Raw genomic sequence first — 27223 nt, 5'->3', positions numbered from 1 at the left:
GGGTTCATCTGGCAAGGCAAGACCGTAGCCCAGATCTGCACTTAGAGCTACGATGGCGTTACCTGCGGGATTCGCTCTGGAACACCCCCAGATGGGGTGGTGGGCGTTGAAGTCGCCACCTATTATTTTCGGAAATTTTCCTTCCACGAGTGATCGGTATTCGGCATAGTTGAATGCAGAAGATTTCCTGTACAGGGATTTAATCACGAAGGGACGTTCTTGGATATCGGTTTTAATGGAGGTTGTTTCGAAGTTGTTTACTGATAACGATGGAAGGAGCTCGTGTTTGACTCCTTTTCTGACGAGAATAGCGGTTCCACCGCCTCGACTCGGTGTTCTATCGTTTCTGTAGACCAAAAAGTGTTCGAAAGAGAGACGATGCGAAGGTTTCAGGAAAGTTTCCTGGATGAGCACGATGTCGACGTCATAGAATGTCATGACATCTTCCAATTCCGCTTGCTTTCCGCGTAAGCTATTTGCATTCCATGTCATCAGTATAAGAGATTTCGGAACAGCCATTTCGAAGAGTTAAAGGCTGCTGGAAGTTATAGAGACAGGTAAGTGTTGCCGCCTAGGCAGCGACATTTGGAAAAAGACGAGCAAGTTGGTGAGCCAGGGCGATCACTTGCAGGTAAGCCTGCGGGTCAGTAAACGCCTGTATTGTGGAGTTAAGGTCCGGTGTATTGGTTGGAGCAGGAGTTTGAGTTGGAGCAGGCTGGGTGGCGCTGGCTAATTTTTGGGCTAGCTTCCTGCCACCTTGGTTATTCCATGCAGAACCTTGTGGAGTCCTGGTTTCGGTCGGAATTTTTGGTTTTCTTGGAGCAGGAAGGCAGCTGCAACCGCTGAAGTTTGCGGTATGAATTTCACTGCAGTTGCTGCACTTTCGAGGTGCTTCTGGGATTTTGGTACAGTATCTAGTGTCGTGATGCCCGGCACATTTGACGCAACGTGGGGGGGCTCGGCAATATGAGCTGGAGTGCCCGAAAAGTTGACAGTTGAAGCACTGCACTGACTGGCCGTTTCCCCTCTGGACCTCGACCTTCACTGTGATGACGCCGAGTTTGGTCATATATATGATCTGTCGCTCTTCGCGAGGAACAACTACCTGAACAATTGGTAGTTCTATCCCGGATTTTAATTTCCATTGTTGTGATTTGGGAGCCTGTTTTCCCTTGTTGCCGGCCTTCGGCAGCTGGCTTTCCTAAGGTGGAGAGACGGGCCCTCTTTTCCTTTTTCCCACCAAGGTGAAACCGTTTAGCTGGTGTCTGGGTCTGGATTTCTATGGCAGCGGGAATCTTTACTTCCATGGCATCTTTTTGATGCTTCATGAATTGTGTTATCGTAGCTGTGAGAGTTTTGATTTCTTCCTTGAGATTTTCGGAAGCCTTTTCGCTCTTTTCCAGCTTTTCCGTCTGTTTGGGCTTTTGCGAACGTTTTAACGTCAGCTATCTGCTTTCGCAGGTCTTCGTTCTGTAAAAATATAAGGTCTAAAAGGATTAGTTTTCCAAACAATTGACAATGATCCTATTTCAATTGTTTAGTATTTTATTTACGTATTTGTTAATATTCGAGAAGCTACCCGGTCGTTCGGTTTTACCATTATCCCTCAAGTCGGAAAGAATTAAACAAGTTACAAAATTTTAAGCATCTGTTGTTAATATGAATAGCTTATCAAAGTTAGGATACATTAAAATACTATCAGATGTTATAATTTTTTTACATTTTTCAAAATATGTTTTATTTTTTTTAATATGGAATTAAGAGATTGCAAGAAATTTTAAACAAATTTAGAATATCAAAAAGACCTATAAATTTTTTTAAAATTGGAAAATATGGAATTAAGAGGTTTCAGAGATCTGACAAAAGGCTTGCCGGTGATAACCCCAAGTTGTCGTTATTGTGGAATATTTGTAATTTTTTCTATATATGTAGGGAACGACACCTGATCCATCTGTCTGACGGAGCCGTATCTACGTTTCAAGAATACGCTCTGAATGGTTAGCTTGTTTGTGGAATAGCCGCCACCGAAAGAATACGTTCGAGTGGCATACAATAATGATTAGTTTTTAATTTTTTGTTATATTAATTTTGGTTATAATTTATATTAACAGAAGCAACCGTACAATTATTATTCTTGGCTTGCCATAAATTATGAATTATGGGTAATGTAACACCTATACACTGATACACCTATATACACTAAACAAGTTCCTGTGGTTTTGTTCGCTTCGATCCTCTGATTTCCCGCGTGTTGTCCAATAGCTGTATAGCTTTCACGTGACTGTGATTATGCAACCGTAGTTCAAGGCGAAATCTTGGATCACTTCTTGTATCCATTTGATTTCGAGGTCACTGATAATTATTCGCAAAACTGTTTGATGTTTGGCGTATTATCAATATATGACATTTGTCAACCCCATATACACCATGGATCCAAATTGGCTTTATGATTGACTGATAAACCAATCTCTTTGATTTTAGGTTAAGTGGAGAGTATATTTCAATTAACCAATACATTTTCTTGACTTTGAATCTAATCTGCTCTGCTTTTTGTCTAACATGAGGTTTTTAGTTTAACCTACTATCGAGACATATTTCGACGTATTTAGCTGATTCTGCTTGAATCAGGCATCTATCAAGTGATATAATTATGTATTTGTCATTTTACTTCAATTCAAAATTAACATGGACGGATTTGGAGCGATTAAGCCATATTTTTCAGTCTCTAGTCCATTTGTAGATTTTTTTACCGCTACTTGTACGTTATCTACAGCCTTAGACAACTTAGACAATTTTTAATATGAAAACTGTGTCGTCGGCAAATATTCCAAGTATTGTTTCTTCTGTTGTAGGGATACGTGGATCTTCAGCTGAAATAGGGTTGAGTGTAGAGATTGCTCGTGCATCTAAAACTCTAAATTTTTTCAAAATGTTATTATTCGAGGAGTCGACAGTAATTGGGGGGAAGCAATCTGTTCATTTTGTATATTAATCCCAAATGCCGTACCCGGTCAAAAGCTTGTGAGACGTCCAGTAATATTGCAGGACAGTATTTCTTTTCTTCGAGTTCCTTTTTAATTACCGCTGTTACTCTATGCGCTTCGTCCATTTTTGAGTGGTGATTTCAAACTGCAAATTGGAAATCTGGTATTTCTATAAATTACTTAATGCGTTTTAACAGCAGTTTCTCATATAATATTGATATCGTAGGTAACAGCGAAATACACTGGTAAGATCTAACTTGGTCTACTGGTTTATCAGGTTTTTTAAGCAAATGAATTCGAGCAACATTAAATAATTCCGAAACATGCTTCAGTCTCAAACAGGCATTGAATATTCAATATATCTTTTATTAACCAGCCTTTTTAGGATTGATGTTAATATAAATTTCTGTGGCAACTTCCATAGGAAAAATCTGATTTACAGCAACATCGGCCTTATGAACAGGATTTGTATCTAGTGTATATTCTATAACTCTCGGTTGGTATACGTTATAAGTTCTTGCATTATAAGACTAAACGGGTCTCTGCTAGTAAATGTGTTAGTAGGATTGGGTTTGTTTGTTTTTTTCAGATTTGTCGCACCTAGTGCTAACAATACTGGAGTGTGATCAAATGATACTTAGCAAAATCTCTCGATTTGTATTTAATTTGAAGAGATGCCTTTCGAAATGTAAAAGTCCAGTAGGTCTGATAATTTTTACTGCCCCAGTAAGTGGGTTTGCGCCCAGAGTAATAATTACATGTAGTTATATTTATTGCTGCGAATAGTTCGCTGGGTTTTCCAGGTATTATTAATCGTGAACCTCAGGCTGTATGTTTAACATTTTTTTATTATTTAGTTATTATATTGTTACTAGTCGTTTCCGTCTAACCTACGATTTGTCTTTGTAATAACTTAAATCTAGGTATATAACTAGGAGGACCCATCGGCCCTATCTCAGTCTTTGGTGAAATAATGTTTATACGTGTCACTGCTGAATTTTTTAATATATGCACCTCACTATACAATGCTACACAAGATCAGGTGATTTGATTTTCTTGAGTCTATGTCGTGTTCTGGTGGTATCTTTCCTCATGCTCCCTTGCAATTCTCTTGATTTCTTGACTGACTGTGGGTATCTGAAGGTCTCGATGTAGGTAACAAGTGCTATAGTATTTGGGTGCACCCACAATACCTCTCAGGACTTTATTCTGAAAAACTTATTTGATTTATGTTACTCTTTGCAGAACATCCCCATAATTGAACTCCGTATGTCCATATATGTGTTAGTAATTGCTTATGTATTAGCAATTAATTATATACTGTTAATTGTGATTTTCTTCCAATTAGTCAGTAGATTTTCCTATTTTTCAACTCCAGTTCGTTTCTTTTCTTCTTCATATATTCCTTCCAGCGAAGTTTTGCATCGAGATTCATTCGAAGATGTTTAGCGTTGTTGCTATATGGAAATATAGTGTTATTTAATCTTATTGGTGCTTGTACGGTCTGTTTATATTATGAACTGCACGTGTCCAATTATTTAAATTGTCACTTGCCTGTTGTAATTTTCGTGAGGCTTCTTCAGTATTATCTCCGACAGCTATAATCGCAGTGTCATCAGCAAATGTAGCCTTCGTAATATTTTCCATTTGAGGTATATCACAAGTGTAGAGCAGATAAAGCATTGATCCCAGTACACTTCCTTGTGGTACCCCTGCTTTAGCTTCTTTTATTGTAGAGTAAGCTTCTTCTAGTTTGAATCTGAACATTCTGGTTGTAATGTATGATTTTAATAGTTAAGTGTGTTGTTTTTTTAGTATTTTCAGTAGTTTATGCTCAAGGCCTTCATGCCAAACCTTATCGAAGGCTTGTGTTATATCTAAAAATATAGCTATACATACTTCTTTTACTTTCGTAGGCTTTTTCAATAACATCTGTTATTCTGTGGACCTGGTCAATTGTTGAATGCTTGTTAAAAACCCAAACTGGTGTGTTGGTATTAGGCTTTTTTTCTCTATATGATCGGTTTCATTCTTTTCAACAGGAGTTTTTCAAAAACCTTAGATATTACTGACAGCAGTGATATAGGTCTATAGGCTCTTATTTCGTTGGGTGACCTCCCAGGTTTTGGGATCATTATAATTTCCTACATTCTTCAAATGTCTGGGACATGTTTTAATCTAAATGCTGTATTGATCCAGTTGGTTCTATAATTCCCTTTCTTCGTAGTTTTTGCAGTAGTTCTCCTCTTATTAAATCGTAGCCTGGTGATTTCCTGCGGTTAATGTCAGTTTCAATAACTTTGTTTAACCCTTTCGGCGTCACTAATTCAATCGTTGAATTTTCAGCTTCTATATCCGGCAAAATATGTTCAATATTAGTTTCGTTTGGTTTGATATTATTGATGATGATTAGTATTTTCTAGATATTCAGCAAATGCTTCTGCTTTTTGGTGATTGTCATGTGCCTAATTTCCACATAGGTCTCTTATAGACGAACTGTGTAGACATGAACGCTTTAAATATTTTGGGGCTATCCAGATTGAGTAATCAGTTTCTTTATCATGTGTCAAATTTCTCAGATAGTCATTAATGGTTTTGTTTTCAATTTTCAGTATTTCCCTTTTCACTCTTTGGGTTATATTGTTTAAATTATTTTTATTTTCAGGTGTTCTGATTTGTTGCCATTTTTTTCGTAATTTACGTTTTTCAGCTACCATTTCCTTCACTTCTATTGGATAATTAATTCCTTTAGTTGTACTATTAAATTGTGGAGTATTATTCCAAGCAGCTTGTTGAATATCAACTACGAATTTCTCTGCTTCAAAATTTAATTGTTCAGTTGTCTTGAGGGGTACATTTAGTTAAATTCGTTTGTTCAATTGTTCAGCAAATCGTTCCCAGTCTGTTCTCTTGATTATTAATGTTGGGTTTCTTTCTTGTCTTATTATGTTTTCGCTCAACGTCAGAATCACTGGCGTATGATCTGAACTTAGCTCAAAATTTTCTTCGATCTTTTTATAGTTGGCTGTTATGTTTCTTACTATGAAGAAATCTAACAGGTCTGGGGTTTTCTCTTGATCAGTCGGCTAATAAGTTGGTTTTCCAGTTGACATGTAACTACATCATTGTTCAGCAGCTGCTTTATGCCGTTCATTGTCTTTAGTTGATGTCATTCTGGGTCCCCATCTAGTATTTTCTGCATCGAAATCAACTCCAATTTTAAATTTTTCTCCCAGGTTGCTCAGGACATTCAAATAATTTTCCTTTTTTTGATTGTATCTTGGAGGACAATAAATTGCGGCTATTGTACCCTTGTATCTGCTTGATTTTATAGCTAGTGCTGTTACCTGATTTTCTGCTGTACTGAGCTGGGAGCTTAGGTTCTTGATGGAGGCAAATGTTTTTTTTTATTATTATTACACTTCCTTCTCTTGCGGTGTTAGCTGGATGTATGGTATGATAAAATCTATATCCTCTAAATTTTATAAAGGACTCTTTTTTTAAATGGGTTTCTGATATTAGGCAAATATCTATTTTTTGCATATCTAGGAATACTTTTAGGGTAGCGTATATATAGCGTTAAAATATTCGATCATTTTTCTTGTTTGTCCAGCTTTCCTATTAGTTTAAGTAGCAATTCGTTGGTGGTTGCTTCATCTTCCTTTTTGTCTCTTTGCTTATTTTGACTGATACTTTGGGCATAAGTCATTTCACCATGAACGTTATTATATTTTTTCGGTTGTTTCTTTTCACTTATTGGTTCTTGAGGTTTAACTTGAGCTATTCTATTTCTCCTCCCTTGTATTGTTTTAGCAACTACACATCCTCTATAACATGCCGGATGCGCTTCATTGCAATTTGCACATTTCGACTTAGCTTCTTTGGGTCACACTCTGTGGTGATATGTTTACCTGAATATTTTACACATCTGGGTTCTCTTCTGCAGAATTACTGTATGTGTCCATGCAATTGGCATCATTTACATTGCGGTATTAAGTTTGATTTTTTTAGAGGTTTTATTTTTATTTCAACCCCAAAAATACTTTTATACCTGTTCTAAAATACCAAAAATGTTTTTTGTGTCCGTATCTTATTCAAAGGCTAACATAAATAGACGTAATGGCTTCTTGTGGACTAAAAATTCTCCTTTGTTAATTTTGGTTTTTTCTTTTTTAAAACTATTTGTCGCATTTAAGCATTTATGCCCATTTTGGTTTAGTTCTGCATTAATTTTTCACTTTTGTTGATGACTTTCACGACTGTTGATGGAAGCGCTCTTGCCATTTGATGCCTCTGTTTCTTTTGTCGTCATAAGAGTGCCATTACAGTTTCAGTAACTCTAAACAATCTATTATTATTGTGAATATTGTAAGACATTCGGCGTCGAGTTTTATTTGTCCATTGTTTAGTACCGCTGCTTTGAATATTATATACTTGGACCTCATCGTAAAGCAAGTCAAAGTCGGTAATATTATTTACGATACTTGGGGGTGACCTGGGCATTCTAATTTCTTTATTTTGTTCATTATTTTGTTTTACTTTTATTTGCTGTGATTCTGGGGAATTATTTGCTTTTATTTTTTTTTACTTTTAACCGTTATTCAGCCTATTTCTATCTGTAATTCTTCTTCATCTGTTTCGTATGTAACAATTGGACTGCTTTTGTTAGCTTGGTGGTTTGTCCTTGCCTTCAGAGCTTTGTTTATTTAGTTGTAGTTTTAGGGCATTTATTTGTTTTTGAATATTAGTTAATGCAATTTCAAGACTCTCTGTCTTTTCGTTCATCCATTGTAGAGTGCCTATTCGTTCTGGGTTCTAGTTGTGTTCTCTATATTTAAAACTGCAATATGTGATATCCTGATGTCGATATTTCCATTTTATCTATTTTTTGTGCAGTGTTCTTCTTAATATTTTTTTACGTATTGTTGAAATAATACTGTTATTTTTATATTTCAAATTATCCTACGCTGCATTTATGGTCCAGATATTCGGTTTCGGCTCTTAACGTTTTATGGCATTTTGCATTTATTTTCTACTGTACTGACCTTTTTTTCCGATGGCACTTTCACTTTTTTTATATATTCTAAAATCCGCTCCAATAATATATCTTGGGCTTAATTTTAAAAATAAATGTCTATAACACGAACATAATAAAAGAGGATTTAATAAGTAATAAATGGAAATTAGAAAGGGAAAACTGGAACACTCTATGAACAAATTATCATGAAACTCAACCAGGGTGGTACAAAAGACACTAGAATAAACTGAATAAGAAAAGCTTAGTGATTCTGAGCATCGCGTTTTTGGAAATGATGTGTTATGAAGTTTTAGCACCTCTAGGATCTGTTACAACAACATGTCGTCAAAATATGGACAAATTGTACAATTAAAAAGAAGTGGCAATCCTGTCTAGTTCCTATATACTTTCCTTCAAATTTAAGAAAAAACATAACTGATATTAAATGAAACTGCCTAAAATATCGCATTACAAGATCGAATTCTACCATAGATAGTACCATAGATATTTGGAACCATTCATGATTTTCTTGAATGGTACAAGTCTTCGTCGGTGTTTTTGTTCAAAATATTGAGAAAATATTAACAATAGAACTCGCTTTTATTCTATGATGTAATATATAGAGGAATAATACTAAAATTATAAATTTTTAAATACATTAGGATTCATAATCAATTTGTCATAAAGATATAAGTTGCATTTAATATATCTTAATATTCAACTTGAAAATACGTTGCAGATCCTTCAGGTCTCTCCTAAAACCTTCTCTGAATAACAACAATCGAAATTCCCAAATTTAAATAAAATTAATAATTAACGATATTTAAGTTCAAAATAGCTATTCATTTCAAAAATATACGAAATATCTAATACCTGCATAACTAGACCTTCAAAATTCTTTTGATTTATTTGTAATATAAATATTGTAAGATCAATATCGTATTAAAATGGTACTGATAAAATACTTTGATTATTGCCAAAAGCATACCCTTAATCTAGTATTATTTCATCAACCACCTTATAATACACTAATATTAATGATTTACTGAATTCCTTATTTGGGATTTTTATTAATTAGACCTCATAAATTAAATTGATATTACTGCGATAATTGAAATTACAATTACTAACATGTTTAAATGTACTAGGTAAACTAATACATATTTATCTCAAAATATCTACGTTTCACTTATGAAACTAGGAAAAATACAAAACAACAATATTACAATAAACATAATTTATTTAAATATAAAGGACAATAGGAGAATGTTATGTTATTTGTGTTACATCCACTTCATCGATTTTCTATGGGCTATTCCTTAAGGGTATGGACTTAAGTTATATGGACTCACCAGGATTGTGGTAATATTGGCCAGTAACTGCAAATTTATCATCTTTTTTCTAATTGGGGTAGATGTCCATATATTCACCTTTTGGATTATATAACACTACACATCCTGTATCTTTCACCTCATTTGCCCATGCTTCTACACTTATGGCGTCATTTTCATTTCTATTAGCTGTATATTTAAAATCATAAGCTCCTTTTATGTTTTGTAAATAATTATGAGTTACTAAATCTATTCTTCTTACATTATTAATATCCACATCGTCTCTTACATCATCCTTTATAACAGTAAATGTTATTTTAGGTGCTCATTTGGTTACAATATAATCTCTATTTATTTTCGAGAGCTGCAGGAGTTTAAGGTATTTTCGTGTCCAAAATATGTTTTGATGAATTCTACTTCATATTCTTCACCTTTGTTCTAATTTAATACTAGCTAGGCAATGTGTATTTATCTTGTTTCTTCCTTGAACTTTCTTGGTCCCTGAAATATTATGCTAGCGCAATATAAAGAAATATAGCTTCTTCTCTCTTGACACGAGGTTGGGGCTTGCTCCATATGATTTTCCAATATTTGAAATTCTTTACAGGTATTAAATTTCAATAACTCTTCAACGTTTAAGTTATGAGTTGTCTGTAAATGATTCATTAGAAGATTTGCTTTCATTGTAGTGTGCTCGCATAACTTACATGTGTACAGTATTTTTGTTACTTTGGTATCTTCATTAATAGCAGGATGCTTTGTTTTATGCTGCTATATTAATTTTCACAATTAAAATATTTAAAAATGAATACACCCTTCAGATTTAATGTAGATAATTTTTCTAAAACATAAAATTATTGTAAGATTCAGCAGGAAAGTATCTTGATATGGACATTCAAATTAGAGCAGGTATATAACTTCGTACAGTTTTCAAAATAGAAAAGCTTCTTTTGTTCCATGTTTTGTCCATCCATAGCAATTTGATTTGCTTCGATTAAATACTTAATTCTACTATTATAATATAAAACAAAGCAATATATATATATATATAGAAAAAAATTAGTGTATGCATATTAACTAAATTAATTAACTGTATGTAATATAAACTAAATATATCAATCAAAAACTAAATAAACTATATTTCAATACAATCGTATATTAAACTATCTAAAATTATAAAAAAAGACTTATTAAGTAATAATTTGGTTACCAAAATTTTCCGTTTGCACTCGAAGAAGCGCACCTTTCCCCACTAAGAACACAAAGCGAAATTCACGTAACAGCCTTGGCGTGACCTTTAAATAAAAAAAATTTCTGAACTGAATTTATTCAATTAAATTCATTTAAATATACATATAAACATAATCTATTACAATAAATATAAATTTATAATGTAAATTTATCTAAAAATATAAATATATATATATATATATATATATATATATATATATATATATATAATATAAATATTATATACATATATATATATATATATATATATATATATATATATATATATATATATATATATATATATATATATAAACCATAAGCAAAAAACTTTGGTGCATAACAAATTAAAATTATCTCTTCCATCTTTCCGTCAGTACTTTTAATATTTTATCCGAAAGATCATTATGGAATGTACAATTGAAGGAGTTTTAATTTACGTTTTTTTAACATTTGACAAAAATTTTGATATATTATTGACATGGCAAAATCGCTGAATAATTTAAGATATAGCTCAAAGACCTACTGACTACTTGTTGTTTATTAAAACAATTTTGTTAGAGTTTGAGGCACGCGATATTCTCTTGTCTCTATAAAATCAGTCTCAATTTGTGGGTCTACTGATTTATTCATAATTGTATGTAAACAAAAATCACACTCTATTTCTTTTTTAAAAAGTTTCACTAAATAAAATGAGATATACACTACGGTACAACGTAAAACTTTGTTTGCTGTTATAGGAACATCTGGACTGAAGTTATAGTCAAGTAATTAACAGTAAGAATGAGCAAAAAGGGGGATACTGGCTGAATGAATACAAACTTTACCATTACCTTCTGGAGTTTATTCAAGTGTCCATGATACTTGCTTCAAACACCTTGTTTGTGGGCCTGGAATGATGGAAATAAGCACTACAAATTTAGTAAGACAGTTTTGAAATTAATGGTAATAATTATGAACAGAAATGTGACTGACTCCTTCAATATACCTTCTATATAATTTTGATTTTGATCCACTTCCATTTGTACATATTCTGGGGTCGTGGTATTATTTTCACCATCAGTAAATTGTTCATAAGTACTTAAAGGAAGGTTTAAATGTGTCGCAAAAATTTCATGCGTAGTAACGATAATAAATCTGCTTCATGTTTAACCAACCAGTTTAAGATTTTTAAAGTTTTCTACTCATTTCTTAAGGATAGCTTTTTTAACGGAAAATGATGATGCATTTCCTCACTGTGCATCCGGGCACACAACACTTTCTATAACGGGAATGCATTTCAGCTACGGATTTTCACCTAGTAATAAAATAAAATAATAATTTAATATATAAACGTTATAAAAAGCTGACCACACTGTTCTCTACATTAGCATGGCGAATAAAACAAGAAATATGTTAAAGGTAGCGAGATGTAACATGTTGGACGTGGCGAATCATTTCGCCAAAATTTCCTAAGAAGTTAAATTTCTATTTCTCTATGAGTATATTCGCAAAATATTACCAAAACACCCACCTACGAATCTTCCTGCCCTACTCGTATTTAACATAATAGTTTGGAGAGCATAATTGTGTTTCTATCCAGTAGCTTCCAGAACAGTCTCCGTTAGTTCGTTGATTGAAACATATTGCCTTGTCTTACCTGTCGGACCAATAAACTAGTATTGTGGTCGAATAAAGGCCTTCTATTTATCCTGTCTAGTGTGTGTGTTTAGAATATAACGTACATTTCAAAAACTATAACATTTGTGCTGAGGTTGTAATAGTCAGTTAAATAAGAATTACTCTATTAACATAAGTGACAGTGATAAAATAGCCGATGGGCCATCTCAGACTGTGTAGGAACTTTGCTTGTCGTCTAATCAGATCAGCAGCTAGAAATAACAGAATTAGCGTAAAAATGCTTTATGGCGTGGTAAAGTTCCTCATCTGATGCTTCTAGTGCACAAGCTGTGCCGTCAACTATGATGTCAAAATTTGTTTGTCAAAAATCGACAAATTAGGGGTATGTGATAACATTATAATTGTTAAGGCAAGTCAATCTATCAAATTCCGGTACATTGTTACTATTTGAATGTCAAGCTATATATAATAGTAGAGGGAAAGAATGTAGTAGACCTTATTCTTGAGTTAGCTATAAATAATCTCCGAGTTAGCTTGCCTATAATGCAACCACTCTCTGATATGGTGTCAATGTCCTGTAAGAAATACTTTTATTTCTTGGTAAATAAAAGACAAATATTCAACAAACATTATGATGGTCACTATCTTGATAATATACTAGGGGTTGCAACGGTGATTACAATAACAATCGTATATCAACTACGTCAGCAAGATACTCTTTGGAGAGACTCTAAGAAACTATATGATTTCCGGTCATGGCGTCGTCCTTTGTATCCAAAAAGTGTACATCTCCCAAACAAAAAGCATTCCCATCGTTCGGACCCGTTACCACGTCCGCCTCGTTTAGCGAATGAGTCATTAGGTTCCCTCTATGTAATTGGGCAACAATGCCGATCTATATTTTCTTACGGTCCATCTCTTAGTGATTATGGAAAATTTCACTTGATTCATTTACCACAACGACCTATTTTGATGCACTGTATTCAGTATCGTTGAAAAATTCTGGGAATATACGAAAAGTTAATTTAAATCACGAAAGAAAAGAATTTTAAGCAATTTCAAAGTACCGTCCCGCTTTCTTCCTGTTCTGTCATTATTATAAAGTCATCCGTTTGTACTCAATCATTGCAAAAAGCATATTTGAAATATGTACCTAATAATCGTTGTAATAACAAAATAAAAATAAACAAAAACCTTGTGTGTGTTCCTTATATATTTTTTGAAGTCGGTTTAGTTTTCTTGTTAAAAACATTATATTTTTCTCTTTTTGGTGTTAGATATTTGCTCAATAAATTATGCAGTTATTATATTAAGTATTACATTGGGTAGGCCAAGTATAGTTGCAGCTTCTTTTAGGAAATATAGGAATAAAGGAACAACGATTGAAAATAAGAAATGCTTCAGGCCGGTACCTAACCTAACTGATTTGACAAATACATTAACCAACTAGATCAATCACGAAAATTTGTTGTTCCCATCGGGAATCGAACCCGCGATCTCCAGGTGTGATCTGAAGACTCTAATAACTATACCAGGGAAGCAGTTGCCTGCAGTATTTCTACGGCTTCTCATATGATATGATTAGTCTTTAAAGAGCAAACTGAACGAATTTGTACGAATAATTAACATAGAATAATTAACTTATATATTATAGACAACCATTTGTGCATTTTCTATTTTCCCTTCCCTTTTCAAGATCTTAGGAACCTTTAATTTACTTAATGAACTATCCTTTTCTTGGAGTCTTGGAGATTCTGTTTGGTCAGCTGACTAAAGTCCTTGTTGATGTGGAACCCCTGTTTGGTGATGATAATGACTTGGTATAGGAATTTTGCGATTGTACTACGGTGAATTTTTTGAAAAGGGATGACTGAAAAATTCCTTTTGAACCTTTGTGGTAATGCATTTGAGTAATTCTGTATATGAGGCGCTCAAATTTTTTTCTCCGCTATTTCTAAATTTGTTCATCTCTTCATGGCCGATGTACTTAGACTACTTTAACCCGTCTAAATAAAGGAGTATGTCTTATAGAGCAGAACCATAATTATTAGAGACAATTTGCTTTTTCTACACATGAGAGGTTACAGGATTTTCTGTGGAATATAATGGCCTGGGTTTTCTCTGGGTTGATTTGCAACTTTCAAAAGTTTAACCATTTGACCTCAGCATTTAATTATCCTACAAACACTTCAATGTTAGGAGATTTTTGTCTTCAGAGATATCGGGCTATGTATATCTGGATTGTGAATCATTCACGCCTTAAACAAAATCTTAAGGGCCGGCTTGGTTGGCACAGTGGTCAAAGGCGACAGAAAGGCCCTCTTACTGTTGCGATAGTAGCCGTTTCGAATCCTGCTGGGTAAATTTATGTTTTTGATTGTTTATAATCCGAAAAAGAAAATCTGTGACTTCAATTAGTCACGCCAGTAACCAAGCTGGGTAAAACCGGATTTATTCTGGAATCATCTCTAGGGCCGTGGTTCGGAGTGGGGAACAGATAAACACTATTTAATAAAAAAAGAAACGTTCAGTGTTGTACGTACTATGTATATAGATATGTAAAATATTTTCTTGTCAACCCAATATAAACCCAAAAATATCTGAAAAATATGTAAAACATTATTTGAAAATGTCTATATTGTATAGTAGAGCCAGAGAGAATTACAAGAAGATAAATCAAATTGTAGATATGTTAAGTTACTATGCTACAAAAGAGTGGAAGTTTGAGAACAACAACGTGAAAACGCTATGGAAAGAAATGAGAAAGAGCGACCGGGAACTATTTGATTTTGATATGGGTGCTTTGAATTGGGACATGTACTTTTACGCTTGCATCCGTGGTAAATCTTACCTGGACTGAAGTTCATTAATGACTGATGCTAGATGAACGATTATAAATATCGGTTATATGACAGAGGAACTAAAAAAAGATCATATAAGGTAACAAAAATTGGACAATTTGTATTATGATGTGATGGGAAATGATACAGTCATACTGGACCCAATAGTGATTCTTAACTAGTGCTTTTCAAACTTTTCTATAATGTTTCGTCAGTATTATGTTCCGAATAAAAAATTATTTAATACTATAACATTTCTATTTCCTTATTAGAACAATATGTATAAATCTAGTAATACGTGTTAAACTGCTCGTAACACCTAATAACATTTCTAACCTTACTAGCTAAATAATTTTAGCCTTCTTTCTATTGAGTGTTTTCATTTATCTTCATCCGATTGCCTATTTTAATGGTCTGCGATCCGAAATTTACAAATGAAGGTTTCTGAAGGAATGAAGAAGGCTAATGTTTCTTTCAATTCTGGCAATATCGTTGCTGGTTACTGATTTAACCATACCGGCTTTATGATTTAAACGATTATTTATTAATCATTTCAATTTTTATAGCTTATGACGCATTTGATTCATTTACGTATAAAAATATACTTTTATTTCATTTGAAATTTAAAACTAAAATATATTATTTTAAGAACAAGTACTGAATTGGATCCACTAAGGGAACAACGACTCTGTCATAGGGATGCCGAAAAAATATTCATATTTTTCAATGTTCTTGGTTTTATATCTTTAATGATATCATGTTCATATATGATATCAAGTAAATTAAGGATTGCAAGCAATCTAAGGAGCTTAGATATGTTTTCCGAAGTGAACAAGTGATAAACAGTGAAGGGAAGTTAAGTTCAGTTTTCGATGTGCTCAAACCGTGGTATACTCAGGTTCGAGAGCCATAGCGAGAACACTGAGGAGGGGGTATCCCTTCAGAAAATGGGAATATGTGCATTTATAACGACTTAGCGTAAGTGGGTTAGGCATAACTTGGCAGGATCATTAATTATGAGCGTCAATTATTAATGGATGATCACATGAATATGCTTGAATTGCGTTCAGCGTAGTATAGAAATCCGTGCAGATCAGCTATTCACCAGGCCCTTCTTTCAATAGCTATCGAAGCTATCTCCAAATGGCAAACCTCTCAGCAGTAAAAATTGTTGTGTGTTTTGGGGTGCTGAAAATTAAGGAACTCGAAGGGACTATAACGGACATGTTAACGCTCTCATTGCGTTTTAATCCATCGTTATTTAGGTAGAGATGTAAGTTGATCGGAAATCTTCACCGAAATCGTGTTTTCTGTATACGCTGATCTCTGTGTCATTACAATTTTAGTATATGGTTTAAAGTCGTGGCAACAAACAAAAACTATCAATTTACCTGAAAATATTATTTTATTTAATGGAAAGAAGAGGCAACTGGCTGAACAGCGATACATAGTGACACTGAGGGTAAAACACACCTACCCGTGTCACAAAAAAAGAACAGATCGCCGGATAGCCCTGGGCCGAAGCGAATACCCAAGAAATAGTTATATCAGCTTCTAGGTTAAATTTGAGTTAGCGAATTGTTTAATATATCTATAGATTGTATACATTAGAACAAACTGTGAACGGCTTGTTGTATGCACATATTTTGCCTTTTAATAATTTTTTCAATGAAATATTTTAAAACCGACTGCTTTCATTCTTATACACTTCAAACTTGTGATGATATTTCAACATTTTCCACTTGTTTTAATAACTCAGGGATAAATTTCATTTTGAAGGTTTTTCTTAATAATAATCAATAAGCACGGAATTTGATACTCTATTAAAATTATTAAGATTTTTTTCTGGTAGCTAATTACAGCTGAATTTAATGAAATGGGGTACTTGAATTAATTATAAGTCTCGATGCATCCCATATATGTGTAATTGTTTTCTAGATCGATATTTATGTGTTTTTTGTAACATCTCAGGTTTATAAATATAATAACTAACAAACAAAGTAACTGAAAGTATAATTAATAATTTTAAATTTTATACAATTTCATTGTTTTTACCTATTAAATAAAGAAATAATTAAATTACATTATTACCTCCAAGCAGGTAAAATTTATTATATTGAAAACAAAATAAATTTCCATACAATTATGAAGTGAAATATTATTTCCGGAACTACAAACAATAGAGAGGGTTCATAAAAATAAAGAGGTAGATATTATGGGAGTTTCTGAATCTGAGAGATTCTGAATCATTTCTCCAAGTAGTTCAAATTAAAAAATTTTAATAATTATAATTTATATGATATTTTAATAATAATTAATAAGTATTAACTCATTACTAAATTGAATTAATTCATTATTACAATAATATATTTTACAACCTGTGGACGATCCGGTATTTGGAAACAAACTTCTTGTAGTATTCCTAAACTAAAATAAAATCTATCATTGGTAAAGATATGGTTATGGCTGTTTTCTTTAACATTTTTGAATTTTTTTAATACCATACACAATAAAATCCCGTTATACAATATATAAATACACATAATATATAGGCATACTGTCTAACAGTATAATTTTTAAAAATTTTGAGGAAGTGCAAAAATTGATCGATGATTTAATTGAAACCAACATCGTTTTTATCACGTATTGCTTAATCCATAATCTACTATTTTTTCTCAACAAATGTCTTTTTTAAGAGGAAAAATGATCAGAATACATGTAAGGACCTAATAAACAAAAACATTAAAATACATAAATAAAAAAAACAAACTTAGAAGGGAAAGGTCATTTGTGGTAGACGTTCAGTACAGGCTATTTAAGACTCCCATGGATTAATATCGGGCCCCACCAGCTTGGTGGGGCAGTGGTAAAGGTCATAGGACGGTCCTCCTAATGATGCGATAGCCACGGTTTCGAATCCTGCTGGAGCATGGTCGTAAATTTATGTTTTTGATTGTTTAAAAATCGTGATTGTCCTAGGCAAGAGTGTAAAATCAAGAAAACAACAAGGATAATGATCCCGGTCACGCCAGTAACTAGGCTGGGTAAGACCGGATGTCTTCAGGGATGATTTCTAAAGTTGGTCATTCGCCAGCCGGTACGCTTAACGTTGAGGACCGCGGTTTGGTGCCAACTTCCAACTGTGGTATCAATCCTGATAAACCCATAGTTTGTAAAAGGAGACTTTAAAATGTATTTAAAAAAAATCGAGAATAATATATGCATAGACGGAGTAGCCTCGACCAAGTATTGTAATGCTGACAGAATGGAAGCCAAGGCAGGTAACCTTTACAATATGCCATGTGACAGCTAAGATAATCCATCAAGAACTGATAAATTGCTAAGTTGCACATCTGTCAACCACAAAGAGTTGCATGTTATAGGTATACACCACGACTATTTAATGTGTTGATAAAGAACAAAATAAATAACATAAAATGTATTGTAAATGTACAGAAAGCGGTTTTATTAGCGACAGCCTAAGTGTAATAGTGAATGTAAAACCTGGAAACGCATTAGAATTCAACCATTTTAATATTTATAACATCAGGTATATATCAATATTTTTCTAAAGGCCTACTGGAATTCATAATAAAATCAGTAAAACATTATCTAACAGATTTCAATTTTTAAAAATTATACATTTACGAAGTAATCTACTTTCAAATATTAATTTTTTCCTTACAAGATATCCGGCTTAGTTAATCAGTGTCATCAACTAAGCGGTTTCTGGTTTTACTGTGTTACATGTCCACTTTACGCGCTTTATCAATAAACCATTTTGTTGTAAGCGAAGTAGTAGTATTCAACATCTCTAGAATATTAGTTATGGTGCAAACCTTAACCTATAAATTGATTCTGGACATCGGTAATGAATGACATTAGAATTACAGGTTGGCCAACTAAAAAATAATTAATATTATAAATATATAAGTTAAAAAAAAGTTATAAATATTTAATCTTTAAGGATTATATAATTGTTGTATATTATATAAAATTAATTATATATGCTTATTTCAAACATTTTAATTACAACACTATACATACCATCTATTTACAAAGACGGTTGGTATCAAGTACTCGGCCATTTTGACATTGTTTTAATCGTTAAGTTAATTACTTGCATCTTGCCGAGTTTTTCACACAATTTGTGATTTCGAAAATAGTTATAATGTCATATAATACAGGAGGTAACAATTTAGAACAAATACTAATATTGGAGATGGTATCTAACGAACCATCTCTAGGAAACATTAGAGATTTACCGGCTGGTACTACCACGCAAGTGCAAGAAGAGGTGCCAACGCCTGTTACTTATACCTACGGATGGATTAACGTCGAATGATCTAATATTCCTTATATTATCGTTGATGATATTTATATTAGTGTCAGAATATTAAATGACAAAGTGCTCTCAAGAATGAACAGATTCTCAGTTGAAGTGTATTACTTATTTTATATGCAGTGTAGTGTTATGAGTAAAGTGGAAGTAGATCTGTTCAATATGATTAACATTGCACATGGTGATTTTTTTGGAAGCAGTTTTCGAGAGGGCCGTGAATACAAAATGCTGTTATTTGAATTTTTAAGATTGTATTGTTTCTTAAAAATTTGTGAATATGTTTTGTACAATCTTATAAAACAAATGTACAAACAATTTCCTAAAGAGATATGCGGCTTTTTACAGATAACTACTAAGTATCACGTACCATTTATAGTGAAAGATAATGAAAGTTACACTTCTTTGTTTTACTTTGAAGAAGATTTTTCCTTTTTGGGGGACAAAATTATAGTGTGCACTAATTGGGAAATGGCCTATTTTAAATTGTTATTCAAAGTTCAGAAACTTAAAATCAAATTTGAAAATATGACTTGTGTCGAATGATTAAAGTTGATGATTTGTTACCCTTCGTTGAGGGGGTTGTTGACACAAAATTAACTTGGCCATTATCCGATATGCTCTGGATGAAGCCAGATAATAACTGAAAACCAAATATTTATTCTTCAAGAATAATTAAAATTGATGTTATTTTCAAATTTCTATATTTTAGTTTATGTTTGAGAACTTTCTCTACATATTTTGTTGCAGAATACTTATAATCCTAGTTATAGTATTGTAGTCATGTTTAAACACATTAATATTTAATAAAAGTTTGATTTAACGAATCATATTTGTTTTAATTTTTATTGTGCCATTTAATAATAATGAATTGAATATATTATTTGTATATAGTTTAAAAGTTATTTTAAATAACATTAATTGATAGTGTTTATAGTTATTTAAAATTAGACATTTAAACCTCTATATTTCGTTTAATATTTGTTTTTTTTCCCTTGTTCATTTTAAATTAACTATTCATACATTTAGCCAATTTTTTAATATGTCTTTTTTGCCTGTTGTAACTATGGTATCTGTATGATTATGTCCCCATGTAAATAATAGTCCGCTAACTGTTTCTTGTACTATATTTTTTATGTATGCCAAACTATATCGAAGGCCCATCTAAGAATATAACTGAGCTTATTTTTTAGCTTTCTTCTGTTATTACAGAAGTTAGTTTTATGTTTTTAAACATTACGAATTCTTAACATTTATTTTTCATAGAGATGAATTTTACAGCAGATGAAATTTGTGCCATGATGGTCTAAAAACAAAACATCCGTAATATATCCGTCATAGCTTACGTAGATAACGGAAAATCATCTTTAACAGACTCCTTAGTATCAAAAACTGGTATTATTGCTGGTGCCAAAGTTATAGAAATACATATTACAGACACCATAAAAAATGAACAAGACAGATTTATTACCATTAAATCATCGTAAGCATATTAAGAATATGTAGTCTTTTGAAATATTGAACGACGAAATTTACAAAACACTGAACATGTGTGATAATTTTGATTAGTCATTCTGAAGCTTTATTTCTTTAAAATAAAGCTGGGTATTTGTTTTAACAAAAATACTAACTAATCTATTTTTAGCGCCGTATTTATGTATTTTGAGCTCGAAGATAGGGATTTTTTCACAAATAATATTGATTAACCGCGAAAAAGAATAGAAAGTTTTTTTGATTAATTTGATTGGTTCCTCAGGGCACATAGATTTCCGTTCTGAAGTAACTGCTGCCCTTCGTGTAACTGATGATGCTCTTGTTATAGTAGATTGTATTTCCTATAAGTAAATTCCTAATTAATTATTTGTATAATAAATTAAATAATTATGTATGTATTTTTAGTGTTACTTCACTTTGTATTAATTTTACTAAAGAAACGTGCATAATACAATTCAACTCAAATGCAATAACGCATATCTAAATATATTTCTGTGGTAAAGGCTACCGAATTAAAGTAGGAAACATAGTAGTGTCTTTACAAACTTTTAATTAATCGGGATGTCATGTCCAAACGCCCTAGGCCGACATTGGTTAATGATTGGTGCTACTGATGCTGCTAATTCGCTATAAATTTGAATAAAGTTAGAAACAATTTTGTAATAATGAATTATGTGCAGGTGCGTGCACTTCTCATATAGGTTATTTCTACAATTTTGGTCCTGTTTTTTTCCGGTAAAGTAGCTATCGCCATGAAGGCCCCCATCCTGGGACCTATGTGGCCTCAAGAAAGAGGATTTACACGAGAAGGCAATTCAGGGAGCCATCCTCTTGATTGGTCGTTATATAGAAGCCATGGAAGATGTCCCATCTGGAAATATTTGCACTTTGTTCGGTCTGGATCAATTTTTGATGAAGCCCGATACCATCCCCACATTCACAAACATGCAGAACTTGAATGTCATGAAATTCGGCGTAACTCTCGTAGTACGTGTAGTTGTGGAACCCAAGAATCCGGCCGATTCATCAAAACCTGTAGAAGGTACGCAAATGTTCGCTTTTATTATGTAATTATCACTAAGGTCTGTGTCATTTGACTTCAGGTTTGAAACGTTTGGCTAAGTCTGATCTTATTGTACAATGTGTCATTGAAGAATCTAGCGAAAACATCATTGCCATTGCCAGAGAGCTCCACTTAGAAATCTGTCTAAAGGCCTTGGAGGAGGATCATGCTAGAATTCAAGTTACTTAATCCGACCCAGTATTGCCCTTCGTGTAACTGATGGTGCTCTTGTTGTAGTAGATTGTATTACGGGTGAGTAAATTCCTAAATAATTATTTGTATAATAAATTAACTAATTATATGTGTATTTTTGGTGTTACTTAACTTTGTATTAATTTTACTAAAGAAACATGCACAATGCAATTCAATGCAGATGCAATAACGCATATTTAAATATATTTCTGTGGTAAAGACAATTTATTAAGAACTTCCGAATTAATGTAGGAAACATTGTAGTGTCTTTACAATCTTTAATTAATCGTGATGTCATCTCCATCCGCCCCAGGCCGACATTGGTTAATGATTGGTGCTACTGATGCTGCTAATTCGCTATAAATTATGAATAAAGTTAGAAACAATTTTGTAATAATGAATTATTTCATGTGTGTGTACAAACGGAAACTATGTTACGTCAAGATATCGACGAACGTATTAAGCCAATCTTGTTCAAGAACAAGATGGACCATACCCATTTGAAATTGCACTTGGGTGCTGAATAACTTTACCAAATTTTCTGAAGTTTAACAATCTATAGGGTTGGGAGTATTTCAACCCAAAAACAGGATAATAATGACAAAAAATCGTTTTGCATGTACATATTGAATCCCATCTACAAAATTTTTGACTTGATTATAAATTGCAAGTAAACATGTGTTTTATTATTAAAAATAAATTAATTCTTCCAACACAATTAGGCCACTATATAGTTTACAAAATAACTTTTATGAAGTTAATATATTGTTGGCATTGCATTGGAAGAAAATTATAAGCCTAGGTATTAAACGCTTTCATGTTACCTCTATCTTTATAACTTATGGTGACAAGCTGTTATATCGAGAATGCATTATATATTTGTAGTTCTTGGGTGTAATTAAAATTTTTATTTTAGGAAAGAACAATATGAAGTCCTTCTCTCCACACTGCGCACTAACTTGAAATGACAAGGATAAGATGGATCCTCATGATGGGTCGTTATGTAGAAGTCATGGAAGATGTCCCATCAGGAAACATTTACAGGTTGTTCGGTGTGGATCAATTTTTGGTTAAGCCCGATACCATCCCCACATTCACAAACATGCAAAATTTGAATGTCATGAAATTCGGCGTAACTCTCGTAGTACGTATAGCTGTAGAACCAAAGATTCCGGCCGATTCGAAAAAATAATATTGTAGTGTCTTTACTATCTTTTTATTAAGCGCGATGTCATCTGCAACCACCCCAGGCCGCCATTGGTTAATGATTGGTGCTACTGATGCTGCTAATTCGCTATAAATTATGAATAAAATTAGAAACAATTTGGTAATACAGTTTGGCAATCGGCAACTTAATTGACATGCCGAATATTACTTGTAATATGAATAGGAACGAAATCATTAATTCATAGGACCATTTTACAATTTGGGCCCAAGTAGAAACAGAGCCTAAGGCGTAAAATTACGTAGTACGTGTAGCTGTGGAAGCCAAGAATCCCGCCGATTCACCTAAACCTGTAGAATGTACGCAAGTGTTCGCTATTATTGTGTGAATATCATTAAGGTCTGTGTCATTCGACTTCAGGTTTGAAACGTTTGGCAAAGTCTGATCTTATGGTACAATGTGTCATTGAAGAATCTAGCGAAAACATCATTGCCGTTGCCAGAGAGCTCCACTTAGAAATCTGTCTGAAGGCCTTGGAGGAGTATCATGCTAGAATTCAAGTTACTTAATTCGACCCAGTAGTGCCCTTCGTGTAACTGATGGTGCCCTTGTTGTAGTAGATTGTATTACGGGTGAGTAAATTCCTAAATAATTATTTGTATAATAAATTAAATAATTATGTATGTATTCTTGGTGTTACTTCACTGTGTATTAATTTTACTAAAGAAACGTGCATAATGCAATTCAATGCAGATGCAATAACGCATATCTAAATATATTTCTGTGGTAAAGACAATTTTAAGAACTTCCGAATTAAAGTAGGAAACATTGTAGTGTCTTCACAATGTCTTAATTAATCGTGATGTCATCTCCAACCGCCCCAGGCCGACATTGGCTAATGATTGGTGCTACTAATTCGCTATAAATTATGGATAAAGTTAGAAAGAATTTTGTAATAATGAATTATTTCAGGTGTGTGTACAAATAGAAACTATGTTACATCAGGATATCGACGAACGTATTAAGCCAATCTTGTTCACAAACAAGATGGACCATACCCATTTGAAATTGCAGTTTGGTGCTGAATATTTTCTCACGTTTAACAATCTATGGGGTTGGGAATATTTCAACCCAAAAACAGGATAATGATAACAAAAGATCGTTTTCGTGTACATCTTGAATCCCATCTACAAAATTTTTGACTAGATTTTGAACTGCAAGCAAACATGTGTTTTATTATTAAAAAAAAAATTAATTCTTCCAGCACAATTAGGCCACTATATAGTTTACAAAATAACTTTTATGAAGTTATTAGGAAATAAATATGTTGTTGGCAGTGCATTGGAAGAAAATTCTAAGCCTAGGTATTAAACGCTTTCATGTTACCTCTATCTTTATATGCTATGGTGACAAGCTGTTATATCGAGAATGCATTATATATATGTACTTCTTGGGTCTTACTAAAATTTGTATTTTAGAAAAGAAGAATATAAAGGCCTTCTCTCCACACTGCGCACTAACTTGAAATATGAAGACAAGGATAAGGATGCAAAACAATTTAGGCGGACATGGCTACCTGTTGGTGAGACTTTGCTTCAGATGATTGCCGTTCACTTACCATACCCAGTAACTGCTCTGAAACACAGAATGGAAATGTTATACGAAGGTCCACATGATGATGAAGCCGCTTCTGGTATGTGTCACCTATATGGATTTTTTAAACTCGTTAAATTTTGGTATTTATTTGTACATGATGATGTGTAGTTTACAACTCTAGACTGATTCACTGTGAATGATTGGTATAAACTAAACAACAATTACCATTTTTTATTACATTTTTTAATATTTGCAAATGACTATACTTTGTGTTTTTGTTTTTAGGTATTAAGAACAGTGATCCTAACGGTCCTATGATGATGTGTCTAAAATGGTACCCACTTCTCATAAAGGTTTTTTTCTACAATTTTGTTGCAGTTTTTTCCAGTAAAGTAGCCACCGGCATGAAGGCCCCTATCCTGGGACCTAACTATGTGGCCTCAACAAAGAGGATTTACACGAGAGGCAATTCAGGGAGCCATCCTCATGATTCATCGTTATATAGAAGCCATGGAAGATGTCCCATCTGGAAATATTTGCACTTTGTTCGGTCTGGATCAATTTTTGTTTAAGCCCGATACCATCGCCACATTCACAAACAAGCAGAACTTGAATGTCAAGAACTGCAGCTTATCTTTCGTAGTACGTGTAGCTGTGGAACCCAAGAATCCGGCCGATTCAGAAAAACCTGTAGAAGGTACGCAAATGTTCGATTTTATTGTGTGATTATCACTAAGGTCTGTGTCATTTGATTTCAGGTTTAAAACATTTGGCTAAGTCTGACCTTATGGTACAATGTGTCATTGAAGAATCTAGCGGAAATGTCATTGCCGGTGCCAGAGAACTCCACTTAGAAATCTGTCTAAGGCCTTGGAGGAGGATCATGCTAGAATTCAAGTTACTTAATCCGACCCAGTAGCACCCTTCGGGTAACTAATTGTGCTCTTGTTGTAGTAGATTGTATTACAGGTGAGTAAATTCCTAAATAATTATTTGTATAATAAATTAAATAATTATGTATGTATTTTTGGTGTTACTTCACTTTGTATTAATTTTACTAAAGAAACATGCATAATGCAATTCAATGCAGATGCAATAACGCATATCTAAATATATTTCTGTGGTAAGGACAATTAAAATTATAACCTAAACACTAACTTAAAATTATGACTAAAATTATTATTTTAGTAAAGAAGAAAATGAAGCCTTTCTCTCCACACTGCGCATTAACTTGAAATGTGAAAACAAGTATAAGGATGGAAAACAATTTAGTGGGACATGGTTACTTGCTGGTGGGACTTTGCTTCAGATGATTGCCGTTCATTTGCCATCCCCAGTGACTGCTCTGAAATACAGAATGGAAATGTTATACGAAAGTCCACATGATGATGAAGCCGCTGATGGTATGTGTCACCTATATGGGTTTTTAAAACTCGTTAAATTTTTTTATTTATTTGTACATGTTGATGTGCAGTTTACAACTCTAGGCTGATTCACTGTGAATGATTGGTATAAACTAAATAACAATTACCAATTTTTTATTATTTTTTTAATATTTGCAAATGATTATATTTTGCTTTTTTTGTTTTTAGGTATTAAGAACTGTGATCCTAACGGTCCTATGATGATGTGTCTAAAATGGTACCCACTTCTCATAAAGGTTATTTCTACGATTTTGGTCCTGTTTTTTCCGGTAAAGTAGCCACCGGCATGAAGGGCCCTATCCTGGGACCTCATGATTGGTCGTTACATAGAAGCCATGGAGGATGTCCCATCTGGAAATATTTGCACTTGTTGTAGTAGATTGTATTACAGGTGAGTAAATTCCTAAATAATTATTTGTATAATAAATTAAATAATTATGTATGTATTTTTGGTGTTACTTCACTTTGTATTAATTTTACTAAAGAATCATGCATAATGCAATTCAATGCAGATGCAATAACGCATATCTAAATATATTTCTGTGGTAAGGACAATTAAAATTATACCTAAAAACTAACTTAAAATTATGACTAAAATTATTATTTTAGTAAAGAAGAAAATGAAGCCTTTCTCTCCACACTGCGCATTAACTTGAAATGTGAAAACAAGTATAAGGATGGAAAACAATTTAGTGGGACATGGTTACTTGCTGGTGGGACTTCGCTTCAGATGATTGCCGTTCATTTGCCATCCCCAGTGACTGCTCTGAAATACAGAATGGAAATGTTATACGAAAGTCCACATGATGATGAAGCCGCTGATGGTATGTGTCACCTATATGGGTTTTTAAAACTCGTTAAATTTTTTTATTTATTTGTACATGATGATGTGCAGTTTACAACTCTAGGCTGATTCACTGTGAATGAT

General features: G+C 33.1%; 4 pseudogenes across 3 annotated transcripts in view; 2 read left to right on the top strand and 2 right to left on the bottom strand.

The window, feature by feature from the left end:
* Nucleotides 1–27223, bottom strand: part of LOC143205649 (eukaryotic translation elongation factor 2-like) — a 497146-nt pseudogene that overhangs the window by 227121 nt on the left and 242802 nt on the right. The gene's annotated exons all lie outside the window — the stretch shown is intronic.
* LOC143205762 (eukaryotic translation elongation factor 2-like) overlaps nt 1–27223 on the bottom strand; it is a 232309-nt pseudogene that overhangs the window by 201097 nt on the left and 3989 nt on the right.
* LOC143205722 (eukaryotic translation elongation factor 2-like) lies at nt 19443–25804 on the top strand (annotated as a pseudogene). The gene is made up of 9 exons (XR_013007876.1): nt 19443–19578; nt 20628–20844; nt 21007–21196; nt 22517–22626; nt 23696–23835; nt 23879–23907; nt 24754–24968; nt 25157–25568; nt 25630–25804. The product of XR_013007876.1 is annotated as a eukaryotic translation elongation factor 2-like (transcript).
* On the top strand, nt 21528–23394 carry LOC143205723 (eukaryotic translation elongation factor 2 pseudogene; annotated as a pseudogene). The gene is made up of 5 exons (XR_013007877.1): nt 21528–21535; nt 21614–21897; nt 21959–22170; nt 23027–23254; nt 23311–23394. The product of XR_013007877.1 is annotated as a eukaryotic translation elongation factor 2 pseudogene (transcript).

This window comes from Rhynchophorus ferrugineus, unplaced genomic scaffold, assembly GCF_030347505.1.
Source record: "Rhynchophorus ferrugineus isolate W39M unplaced genomic scaffold, kcgeb_rfMv2 rfM14, whole genome shotgun sequence".
In the NCBI taxonomy this organism is placed as follows: Eukaryota; Metazoa; Arthropoda; class Insecta; order Coleoptera; family Curculionidae; genus Rhynchophorus; species Rhynchophorus ferrugineus.
This window is presented reverse-complemented; position numbering and strand designations above follow the sequence as displayed.